The sequence below is a fragment of the Aotus nancymaae genome, unplaced genomic scaffold (genome assembly GCF_030222135.1).
Source record: "Aotus nancymaae isolate 86718 unplaced genomic scaffold, 86718_ANA_hifiasm-v0.15.2.pri h1tg000006l, whole genome shotgun sequence".
In the NCBI taxonomy this organism is placed as follows: Eukaryota; Metazoa; Chordata; class Mammalia; order Primates; family Aotidae; genus Aotus; species Aotus nancymaae.
The window spans coordinates 48,208,055-48,220,583 of NW_026988417.1; the positions used below are offsets into that span (position 1 = coordinate 48,208,055).

Genomic DNA, 12,529 nt, shown 5'->3' on the forward strand with positions numbered 1-12,529 from the left:
TGCAGAAAGCTGAAACTGGACCCCTTCAAGACACCTTACATTAAAATTAACTCCAGATGGATTAAAGATCTAAACATAAAACCTAACACCATAAAAACCCTAGAAGAAAACCTAGGCAAAACCATTCAGGCATAGGCATTGGCAAGGACTTTATGACTAAAACATCAAAAACAATGGCAAGAAAAGCCAAAATAAACAAATGGGATCTAATTAAACTTAAGAGTTTCTGCACAGCAAAAGAAACAATCATTAGAGTGAACCAGCAACCAACAGAATGGGATAAAATTTTTGCAATCTACTTATCTGACAAAGGGCTAATATTCAGAATCTATGAAGAACTTAAACAAATTTACAAGAAAAAAGCAAACAACCTCATCAAAAAGTGGGCTAAGGATATGAACAGACACTTTTCAAAAGAAGACATTTATGCAGCCAACAAATGTATGAAAAAATGCTCATCATCACTGGTCATTAGAGAAATGCAAATCAAAACCACATTGAGATACCATCTCACACCAGTTAGAATGGCAATCATTAAAAAATCTGGAGACAATAGATGCTGGAGAGGATGTGGAGAAATAGGAACACTTTTGCATTGTTGGTGGGAGTGTAAATTAGTTCAACCATTGTGGAGGACAGTGTGGTGATTCCTCAAGGATCTAGAAATAGAAATACCATTTGACCCAGCAATCCCATTACTGAGTATATATACCCAAAGGATTATAAATCCTTCTATTATAAAGATACATGCACACATATGTTCATTGTGGCACTGTCATGAAATACTAGGCAGCCATAAAAAAGGAGGAGTTCATGTCCTTTGCAGGGACATGGATGAATCTGGAAACCATCATTCTCAGCAAACTGACACAAGAACAGAAAACCAAACACCTCATGTTCTCACTCATAAGTGAGTGTTGAACAATGAGAACACATGGACACAAAGAGGGGAACACCACATACTGGAGCCTGTTGAGGGGTGGGAGAGCTAGGGGAGGGATAGCAGGGCGTGGGGAATTGCGGAGGGATAACATTAGGAGAAATACCTTATGTAGGTGATGGGGTGATGGATGCAGAAAACCACCATGGCATGTGTATACCTATGTAACAAACCTACATGATCTGCACATGTACCCCAGAACTTAAAATATAATAATAATAATAATAATAATAATAATAACCAGAAAGGAAAAAAAATGGTGAGCAAAGGTAAGGGTAGTTGGGGGGGGTGGAGGGGGAGAGATGGGGATAGTTAACGGATTTAAAAAAATAGAAGAATGAATAAGGCCAGGCACAGTGGTTGACACCTTAATCCTAGCCCTCTGGGAGACCAAGGAGGAGGGATCACTTGAGCCTAGTAGTTCAAGACCAGCCTGGGCAACATAGTGAGATCCTCTCTTTGCAAAAAATACAAAAACTAGCTGGGTGTGGTGACTTATGCCTGTGGTCCCAGCCACTCAGGAGGCTGAGGTGGGAGGCTCACCTGAACCCAGGGAAGTTGAAGCAGTAAGCTGTGATCCAGCCCACTGCACTCCAGCCTGGGCAACAGAGTGAGGCTCTGTCTCAAAACAAGCAAACAAACAAAAAGAATAAGACCTAGTATTTGATAGCACAACAGGATGACTCTAATCAATAATAATTAAATTATACATTTGAAATAATTAAAAGAGCATAATTGGATTGTCTGTAACACAAAAGATATGTGCTTGAGGGGATGGATATCACATTCTCTATGATGTAATTATTATGCATTACATGCCTGTATCAAAACATTTCATGTACCCCATAAATATATACACTTATGTACCCACATAATGGGCAAAGGACATGAACATTTTCCAAAAGAAGACATACCAAAAGTTAACATACATATGAAAAAATGCTCAACATCACTAATCATCAGACAAAAGCAAATTAATGCCACAATGAGATATCATCTTACACCAGTCAGAATGGCTATTACTAAAAAGTCAAAAAAAAAAAATACATGTTGGCCAGGATGCAGAGAAAATGAAACGCTTACACACTGTTGGTGGGAATGTAAATTAGTACAACCTCTATGGAAAACAGTATGAAGATTTCTCAAAGAACTAAAAATAGAACTACCATTTGATCCAGCAATCCCACTACCAGGGATCTGCCCTAAGGAGAAGAAATAATTACATTAAAAAGACACCTGATGCTTTTGTAGTTCATGAGCATGATGATTGGGTGTTCACGTACATGCGTGAGATGTGTCACCCTCAAACTTTGTTGCGAAGTTGGAATATTGCCTGTCTGACATAAAGAAAATTTTAAGTTTAAAAAGATACCTGCACTTGTATGTTTATCATAGCACCATTTAAAATAGCAAAGATTCAGAATCAACCTAAGTGTCCATCAATGGATGACTGGATAAAGAAAATGTGGGGTATATGTAGAACTCGGCCACAAAAAAGAATGAAATCATGTCTTCTCCAGCAACATGGATGGAATTGGAGGCCATTATTTTAAGTAAAATCACTTAGAAACAGAGAGTCAAATACTACATGTTGTCACTTATAAGCAGGAGCTGAACTATGGGTCCACATGAACCTACCGAATGGAGTGATAGACACTGGAATCTCCAAAAGGTGGGAAAGTGGCAGAGGGGTAAGGAATGAGAAGTTACCTAATGGATACAATGTACACTATTCAGGTGATGGTTACACTAAAAGCCCCCAGACTTCACCACCACACAGTATGTCTGTGTAGCAAAATTGCACTTGTACCCCCAAACCTGTTTTTTAAATAGGAAGGGGGGCAAACCCAATATGACTGGCATTCTTAGAAGACGGGGCCTGCATGCACAGAGGGAAGACCAGTGAAGAGGCAGCAAAAGGCAAGCCACCTGTAAATCAAGGGTAGCCGTCTACAGAATCCAGGATAGATGCCTCGGAGGAGCCCAACCCTGCTGGCAGCTTGATCTATAACAAGCTTGTCCAACCCACGGCCCACCGGTGGCATGTGGCCCAGAATGGCTTTGAATGTGAGCCAACATGAATTGACAAACTTTCTTAAAACATTAGGAGAATTTTTTGTGATTTTTTTCTTCTTCTTTTTCTTATTTTATTTATTTATTTTTTTTTTAGCTCACCAGCTATCGTTAGTGTATTTTATGTGTGACCCAAGACAAATTCTTCTTCTTCCAATGTGGCCCAGAAAAGCCAAAAGATTGGACACCACTGAATTATAGACCTTCCTGCAACCAAAACTGTGAGGAAAATAGATGCCTGTTATTTAAGCCACCCAGTCTGTGGTATTTTGTGATGGCAGCCTTAGCAATCTAATGCACAACCTTATTTCTTACGTTCTATTTCTGTTCCCATGTGCTCTATCACAAGTGAAATGCTGGAAATTCTGAAGATATGAATGCATCCAGTGTTAATACGTTTCTTAAGAACCTGCTGCAAAGTTTGTGTAAATGCCTTTAGAAGTTGTGGCCCACAAGATGATTCCTGTGGCAATGGAGAGATGGTTTTTAAAATAAACTTCTATGGTAATATAGATGACTTAGGAGCAACCATGAAGTTGATTTGTGGGAGAATTCCAGCCAGGATCTTACACTTAGCTTTATTAGTGTACCGGAGTCGGCTGAAAACAAGAATGCTGACTTTTGCCACTCAAGCTCATTGAAATGTACAAAGCATACAGAAAACGTGTTACTTTTCAGTAAGGGGTATTTCTTTCTAGTGGCTAAAATACTCCTACTCCTTTCTGAGACATTTTCTTCTCACCAGCAAAATACTGAGGAAGACATATTGTCAAATCGGCCAGGTGCGGTGACCCATGCCCATAATCCCAGCACTTTGGAAGGTCGAAGCGGGTGGGTCACTTGGGGCTAGAAATTGTAGACCAGCCTGGGCAACATGGCAAAACCCCAACTCTACAAAAAATTAAAAAGTTAGCCAGACATGGTGGCGTGTGCCTGTGGTCTCAGGTACTCTGGAGGCTGAGGTGGAAGGATCGTTTGAGCACAGGAAGTCAAGGCTTCAGTGAGCCATGGTCACACCACTACACCCCAGCCTGGGCAACAGAGCAAGACCGTGTCTCAAAAAAAAAAAAAAAAAAGTGACGGGAGTGTAGCATTAGAGCAAAGGAGGGTGATGGACAGTTGTAGAGGTGTTCATCCAGTTCGCGGTTCCTGTCCCAGTGGAGCCACTCTCCAGGCACAGAAAGCTGGTGCTCTCCAGAGTAGCATCTCTCACCCGGACAGTGCCAGGTTGGCACTGCCAACTTTGCATGCTCCAAGGTGACCCTGCTTTTCCTGTTTACTATTTATCCAAAAAGGACACAGTTTGACTTGTGTCAATTTGATCTGGAAAAGAAGGATTTGATTTCCCTTTTCTAAAGACAAATCACATTTAGGTTGGCATTTTAGCTGTTCACAAATTCTCCTACTCCTTTCTGAGACATTTATAGGCAGTTTCTTGCTTTACACTGAGATATCAATCATACTCAGTATGTGTGGATTTTACTAAGCACTGTGAGTGGCCTTTCCTCCAGGTTTTGGAAAGGGTAAGATTAAAAATATTGAGCCACAAAGTATTGGTCAGGATACAGAGCAACTGGAGCTCTTATATGTACATTATTGCTGAGAGTTCAGCCATTTTAGAAAACAGTTTGACAATAACCACTAAAATTAAACATATACGTATCCTATGACCCAGCAATTCTGCTTCTGCACATACACAAAAGAGAAATTAGTGCTACTGCCAATCAAAAGACATATGCCAATGTATTCTTTTTTTCTCTCTCTCTGAGACACAGTCTCTCACTGTGTTACCCAGGCTGGAATGCAGTGGTGCAATCTCGGCTCACTGCAGCCTCCACCTCCAGGATTCAAGTGATTCTCCTGCAGCAATTCTCCTGCCTCTGCCTCTCAAGTAGCTGGGATTACAGGTGTGCACCACCACGCCTGGCTAATTTTTGTATTTTTAGTAGAGAGGAGGTTTAGTCAGGTTGATCTCAAACTCCTGACCTCAAGTGATCCACCCGCCTTGGTCTCTCAAAGTGCGGGGATTTCAGGCATGAGCCAGTGCGCCCAGCTGACATAGGTATTCTTAACAGTTTCATTTATAAGTCAATACTGAAAACAATCTGGGTGCCTATCAACTGGAAACTGGATGAATTCTGATATATTCTGATAATGGAATGCTATCCACAAATTTTAAAAGTCTACTGATACAAGCAACAACATGAATGAATCTCACAGACATGTGCAGTGAAAGAAACTAGACAAGAGAAATACTCTGTAATTCCATTGATAGGAAGTCCACAAAGAGATAAAACTAAGGGATTGTGCTAAAAATCAGAATAGTGGTCACTTCTGGCAAAGGCCAGGGGTAGACAAGGAAGGAGCATGAGGGAGCTTTCACCGACGCCATAAGTTTTTTTTTTATCTTGATTTAGGTGGTAGCTACGGGAGTATATACATATGTAAAAATGTATTGAGTTGTATACTTATATTCTGTGTACTTCAATGTGCACTTTGGTTTTGCAGCTAAATAGAAAACTAAGTAAATAAATAAGTAGATGCTAAGTAAGAGACTAATGGGTAGAAGCAATGATCCTTCTCACTTTTTTGTCTTTTCTAGACAATGTTTAAAGCCATAATGAAATAAAGGAGTAGAAATTAGTAGTATTGACACAGTAATGAATAGTCTTTAAAACAGCCACGGCAGGCCAGGCGCAGTGGCTCAGGCCTGTAATCCCAGCACTATGAGAGGCCAAGGTGGGAAGATCACTTGAGCCCCAGGAGTTCAAAACCAGCCTGAGCAACATAGCAAGACCCACCCTCATCTATGCTTTTTTAATTAAAAAATATATATATAACAAAACAAAATAAAATATCCATGACATCACATTATTCAGATTTTTACAAATAATTTTTTAATAAATCTATGTATTTTCTCATATGGAAATGAAAAATACCATTCCATTTTAAATGCTCAGGGGGTCTTGATTTTCCTCACAGTCTGCAGTTTGACTTTAACAATCAAACACACAGCACCATCTCTACCCTTAAACCATGCTTGAAATCTCTGTTAGATTGCGAAAAGTGATGCAGGGAAAACAGTTTTTACTTCTCAAATCTGAAAAAGACCAAATGGATTTCTGTAAAGAAAGAATAAAATAGAATTGATGCTTTTTAGCTGTGATCCTTCTCTGGTGGGAAACGCAACCTTAATACAAACACTTTCCACATTTGGCCTCCTGTTTGTTAGGAAAACAAGAAGCAAGAAGTTGACCTTGGGAGGACGAATCTTGGGCCAGAACTCTGCTCCAGGCAAAAGAGGTAGCAGGATCAGCAACCACTACGGGACTGAGGTGGGAGGGTGTTGGACACCTTGAGATAAAGTCTAGGAAACTCGGCTGTTGTCTGGAAGCAATGTGCAGAAAAGTGGAGACGCACTTGAGGAGAAGGAGGCATTTGAATGACAGCTTGTCTTCATCCTTAGTGCCCTCCTGCTGACCTCCTGGAAAATTAGATTTGCACCCAAGTGAAAAAGTCTGCATGCATTTCCTCAGCCATAATTTACTTTTTGAAAAAAGATGGTATTAGGCAAGAAAATAGTTAGACTTTAAAAAGAAAAAAAATGTGGCATGATGGAATAGAAAGAACTATCCAAACCTTTCTTTGAAGACTTTGTTCTTCCATGAGTGGGTTATGTGGCCTTGTGTGACACGCGCCCCCCAACTTTTCTGGGTCACAGATTCCTCATTCGTGAAATGGAGGGATTGAGCTGGATGATCTCCATCAGCCCTTCCTGCCCTAACACTAACTTGTGTCCCATATTCTCTATTTAAAGAACCTGAAAAGAATCTGATAAAGTTTTAAAAAGAGTTTCATCAAATATGCTTTAAAAAGGAAAGTTGGTGCTTAGAGGGGTCCGCTTCCGGTAATGTGACATTTTACACCTCTGAGCATCTCCTCTGAGTTGATCTCATTTTGGTACTTTTTCTCTCTGTATATGACTCTTCCAAATGCCGGTTCCTCTATTAACATCAGTCTCAATTCAGAATACTAACCACCCTCCTGTACCACCTCCGGAGCTCCAAATAGAATGTTACTAAAAGAACAATTGTTTTTTGTCTATTTACAGAGACAGAGAAAGGGATGAAGGTAATCATCGAAGACTCAGCTCCCTTCCTCGAGCCCTGGAAGATGGAAATACACCAGCTTCACTGGGAGCAAAGCTCTGGCTCAGCAGCCTGGCCAGGATGTCTCTACTAAGAACCATTTATACAGGTTCACTGGCCTGAGCAAAATTGAGGGTTCACTGTTCAATTTCAACAGAAATTTAAAAACAAACAAAAATAGAGCTCTCTAGAAAAGAAGCTGAAATGACCATAGCATCAGTCCTATAATACAGGGTATAGTTGTTTCTAGGTGCTTTTCATGTTCCCGATGCTACTTACAGGTGTGAGTCACTGAGCCCGGCCAGGACTCCTTATAAGGATACACAACCTATGAGGAATTGAAGAATTTGAAATTGACAAGACCCCGTCACCTCGGAATCCTGTCAAAATGCAGATTCTGATTCAGAGGGTCTAGGGCGCGTCATGACCTTCTGCAGCTCTGACAAGCTCATGGTGCTGCTGGAGCTGCCGATCCATAATCCTACTTTGAGTAGGAAGGGTGTAGAGCCTTTCAGATTCATTCTGGATTCTGCATCTATCTCACAATTAATGGATCTGGTCTCTGGCATTCTATTAACCAAGACATCCTCTGATCAACAATCCTGCATCTGCAAGATTTTGGTAATTGACTTGAGACTGCATTTTCAGGTGCCAGTATTATTCTAAAAACAGTGATTAGAGTTTGGAGGTTATAAGTTTGGTTCATGTCCTACCTTCACCACCCATTTCTTGTGTATTACTTTGGGAAGAATCGTTAATAATCTGTGCCTCCATTTCTTAGTTTCTTCATCTCTGCAGTTTCTAGAATTCAACAAAGCCATCACCTTGAGACAGGACTTCAATTTCCTCATCTGCACAATAGACTTGTCTCAAGGAGATGTTAAGAGAATTAAATCAGATAATGTGCCAGCACATAATTGATATTTGTTCAGTGTTAGCTAAGATAATTTACATTATTTTTTTTGTTTCACTATCCCAGGTGTTTTAGTGCACTATGATTTTTGGTAGAAAATATGTATATAGCCTGTAATTCCAGAACTTCAGGAGGCTGAGGCAGGAGGATTGCTGGAGCCCAGACTGGAGTTCAAGACAAGCCTAGGCAACAAAGTGAGGCCCTATCTCTACAAAAAGATAATAAAATAAAATAATCCAGGCATGGTGGCATGCACCTATAGCCTCAGTTACTCAGAAGGCTGAGGCAGGAGGACCCCTTGAGCACAGGAGTTTGAGGTTGCAGTGAGCCATGATTGCACCACTGAACTCCAGACTGGTGACAGAGAGAGACCTTGAAAAAGAAAGAGAGAAAGAAAGAGAGAAAAAGAAAGAAAGAAAGAAGAAAGAAAGAAAGAAAAGAAAGAAAAAAAGAAAAGAAACATACATTCATTATTCAGATTAGTAAACTTGGCTCCTAACGTACCAACATTCCCTGGATTTGCCTAATGTCTACACCTAATTAAAATAGAAACCTCCTGAAAAAGATCATTAAGAAGGAATCAGTGGTGGGAACTAGGGGCAGAAAGGGTGTGATGGGCTAAATTGCGTTTCCCCCACCATCACCAAAATTTATGTGTTAAAATCCTAACTCCCAAGACCTTAGAGAATATAACCATAGTTGGAAATGAGGTCTTTAAAAACTCTGTTAACATTATCTTTAGGGCAGGGCCCTAATCCAACAGGACTGGTGTCCTAGTAAGAGAAAGAGATGCCAGGGGTGTGTGTGCACAGAGGCCATGTGAGTACAAACAGCAAGAATGTGACCATGTGTAAGTCGAGGAAAGAGGCCTCAGAACCCCGCTGATACCCTGCTGATACTTGCCGATAGCTTCCAGAAGTGTGAGAAAATAAATTGTCATTGTTTAAGCTACCCATTCTGTGGTATTTGCTGCAGCAGTCCTAGCAGTGAAATACAGGAGAAAAAGAAACCCTGAAGCAAGAGGAGCTTTTTTCATGCACAAACCACGCTCCACAAGTGTGCTGGCATTTTCCAGAGAGCTTCCATTGCTCATCATTTTTATTAGTTTCAATAAAATTATTTAATGCACAGCTAAAAAGTGCCATTTTCATACTTTCATATGAATAACTTTTTATATGAATAGCTTTATGAGTCGGGGGTGGAGGAAGTCCTTGTTGCACTGCTGTATGAATTTTAATTCATTCTCTGGTCTTCTTTCCTGTAGCTGACAGGCAAGACCTACACATGAAGCTTGGGGCAGACACACATGGGATCAGCCCCTTATCTGGCAGGCCTGAGGAACTGGGCAGTTAAACAAAGGTGGTAGGCAGAATAACAGTTCCCACCCCCACCCACCACCAGAGATGTCCACATTCTACTGCTTGGAACCTGTGAATGTGGTTGAATGAAGGATCTTGAGATGGGGAGATTGTCCTGGATGCTCCAGGGAGGCCCAATGTAATCACAAGTGTCCTTGTAAGAGTAAAACAGGGGAGTCAGAGTGAGTAGTAGAAAATGTGATGATGGAAGCAAAAGCTAGGAATGATGAGAAGAAGGCGCCATAAGGCACAGAATGCTAGCAGCTTCCATGGGCTGAGAAAGGCAAGGAAACAGATTCTCTCCTGAAGCCTCCAGAAGGGGCAGAGCCCCACAGACACCTTGATTTTAGACTTCTGACCTCCAGAACCGTAAGAGAATAAATCTCTGTTGTTTTAAGTTATTGAATTTGTGGCAATTTGTTACAGCAGCCATAAGAAATGAGCACAATGAATATTCTGGTTTCCAGGGAGCAGGCTGTGATGGACCTCTTGATGGAGTGCAGTTTTAGGGTCCGGTGAATTTTTTTTTTTTTTTTTTTGACAAGGTGTCTCTCTGTCAATCTGGTGGTGGATAATACAATAATGAAATACCATATGTTAGACTGTTATTCTTTCCATTGTACAGGTATACTTTATAACTCTAGTATATAAAGCATGTTTTACAATAACATTTTAAAAATTAAAAAGTTATTAAGAACTTTAAGACAAAGAAATCTGTGAGTTGGCTCAAGCCCAAAATCCATGAAAGAACCAAGAACAAAACTAAGTCTTCTAATGCATGTAGATTACAATTGTTATGGACAATTCTTCCCTAAATATGCCCCGATCAACATTAACCCATTAAATGAGAATTTCCAGGCTTTGCAGACTACTCAATGCACATAACCTTAATTCTGAAGGTACAAGAGCTGTGTATAATGGGCCTGAAAATCACTCTTGTCTTTGAGGGTCAATGTGTCTTAAAAATGATCATACATATAAAATGCTAAAAGTGGTTCCTAGTATAAAATAAAGATTCAATAATCATTAATTGTTATTATTGACCTAGAACTGAAGAATCATTTCAGAAAATTTAAATTTCAGGGTATTTAACGGAGTCGATGTTTTATACCTTTTAGTACTTTTATGTTGAGAACTGGATGTGGACTATGGTCTTTCTGAAATAGAAACTTAATGAAAAGAGAAATCTAGATTCACAGCTATTGGAAGATTTGGCTGTGTTTATGAGCATTCAAATGGTAGAATCTGGAAATCATTAGGTTTCAAGTGTTCAACTGTCAGAGACTCTGGTGTATTTAACCTTCCACCTGCTTCCAGTCTCTTTTTGTGCTTGAATATTCAGGGATTCTATTGCCCTCAAGTTCCTTCCCAAATTGAGATGTCTCTTGGGATCTTCTCACATTAGAGGTCTTTATCCTTTCACTCAATGACCCTGAGCCAGGGGTCTGCATGCTCTTGTTGATATTAACCTGGACAAGACAGAATTGGATAGACAAATCTGTTCCCCAACCACAGCCTCCAACACCCACCCCCTTACTTCTTAAACTCCATTCTTATTTGGTTTCTCAGATGCCAAGAAAGCAAACTAACTGGGATGAGAACAAAGAACAAATCTGAGTTCAAGTCCCGAGTTTGCCATCGGCTAACAACATGACCTTTGCTGAGTTACTTACTCTCTCTAAACCTCTATTTTCATATCCGTACAATGAGTCTAATATCAATTACATAACAATTTATGATAATTTTGTTGTCATGAGCACAAATCATATTATGCACGATGAAGTATTTAGCACAGTAGCAGGCATAGAATAAACATTCAATAAAATGTTAACTATTTTTATAATCTCCTAGTTTCTATCCAGACCCTGCAATACCTCTGTTAGTTTCACTGCCTGGCTTCCCCTTCTCTTCCTGCACCCTTAATGTTACAGTTCCTTTTCTCCCCCAGTTTTGCACACCTGCCCAAGGGGACCTCACCCAGTCTTTGAACTTTCACTGCCACCTGCTATGCACAACACTCTGGGTGACAGCACCCAGCGCTCTCTGTCCAACTCTGATCTCTTGTCCAAGCTCTAGATTTGCGTTTCTAATTATCTATTTATTATGTCACTTTAGATACCCTGGAGTCGCCCAAAGAGAACACACCATCATCTTCCTCTAACCCATTTCATTTCATATCTTCTCAAGCACACTTAATGGGGTCAGTTTCCCAGGGTAGAAATTGTGAAGACATTCACGACCCCCCTCATCCCCACTCACCAAGCCCTGGGATTAAAAAATGTCTCCTGGCTCTAATGCTGTCCCAGTCCCTCCCCCCACCACTGCCTTGGTTCTGGTCCTCCTTATCACACACTAGACGAAGGAAACAGCCTCGTATTTGTGGCCCATCAGCCCTCACACACTAACTCTCCCATATCTATTCATCTTCTGGTCCCCCACCCAATTTATCATCTTCAAATACACACCAAGGACTACAAAGATACTCTGAATCTGGGGAAAAGGGAACATCTTAACAAATATTTCACAGTGAAATATTGGGGGCAAAAACATTAAGTTCAAGAAACAATCAAAAAAGACACCCAGTGATATTATTATGATGTAACATGGTTCTGGTTTTTATTATTTACCATAGTATATAACTATCACCCTGATAGAATTAGTTGCTCCGTCTGCTGGGGGCCCCACTACATCTTCATCACAAATTTGCTTTAGTCTTTAACATGTATGGCAATTCAACTGCCTTTCTCTGCTTAGCCTACATCATTTTCATCTTTTTATTCCCAGAATCTGGTATCATGCCTAAGATATAGTCAAAGCTTGCTAACCAGTAGAAAACAATCTAATAATTGACTTTTCATGCTGCCCATTAGAAACTAAGAAAAGTGACATTTTTCTTGAAATCACAAAATGATGGCATAGGTTTTTTTTTTAAGTATCAAAGTACTTTCTTCTAGAGAATTCAGCATTTTTTATTTTGTCTTTATTTTGATCTCTTCTTTCCCTTCTACCATTAAATCTAGGCCCCAGGAAGAGAAGGCAGATTCCACCTATAACTTTGAGTTTCAAACTAGCCTTTTCATTAAGGTAAGTAGGAAGA

General features: G+C 40.2%; 1 non-coding gene across 1 annotated transcript; it reads left to right on the plus strand.

Annotated features, from left to right (window-relative positions):
• Positions 1-2,179: 2,179 nt before the first annotated feature.
• On the plus strand, positions 2,180-2,283 carry LOC135272166 (small nucleolar RNA U13). The gene has a single exon (XR_010340258.1). It is a non-coding gene; the product is annotated as a small nucleolar RNA U13 (small nucleolar RNA).
• Positions 2,284-12,529: the final 10,246 nt, after the last annotated feature.